The following is a 319-nucleotide window of genomic DNA, read 5'->3' as shown; positions in this document are numbered from 1 at the left end:
GTGGAAGAATACTATAAGAATGATTTAGAAAGTTACATGCACCATGATTGGAGTTCCTCAGAACTTCTTAGAGTATTCATATAGAATTACTTCAACTCAAAAAGATTTCTTTGGATTTAATAAATTTTATTGTATCCATATGAAAGAAAGATCAGAAACTTTGGCCGGGGGTGCTACTCCCCTTATAGAAATATCATACTAACAAGGAAACGGTCGGGGGCGTCCCTCACCGAATTTGATGAGCATTGGATATGTTGTAGAGCATCAAAAAACATTAGACACGTATTTTTTTTTATGTGCTTATCTCGAGGTTTAGGGG

This window comes from Odontomachus brunneus, unplaced genomic scaffold, assembly GCF_010583005.1.
Source record: "Odontomachus brunneus isolate Ranch 3 - 2012 unplaced genomic scaffold, Obru_v1 Obru_scaffold_146, whole genome shotgun sequence".
Classification (NCBI taxonomy): Eukaryota; Metazoa; Arthropoda; class Insecta; order Hymenoptera; family Formicidae; genus Odontomachus; species Odontomachus brunneus.
This window is presented reverse-complemented; position numbering follows the sequence as displayed.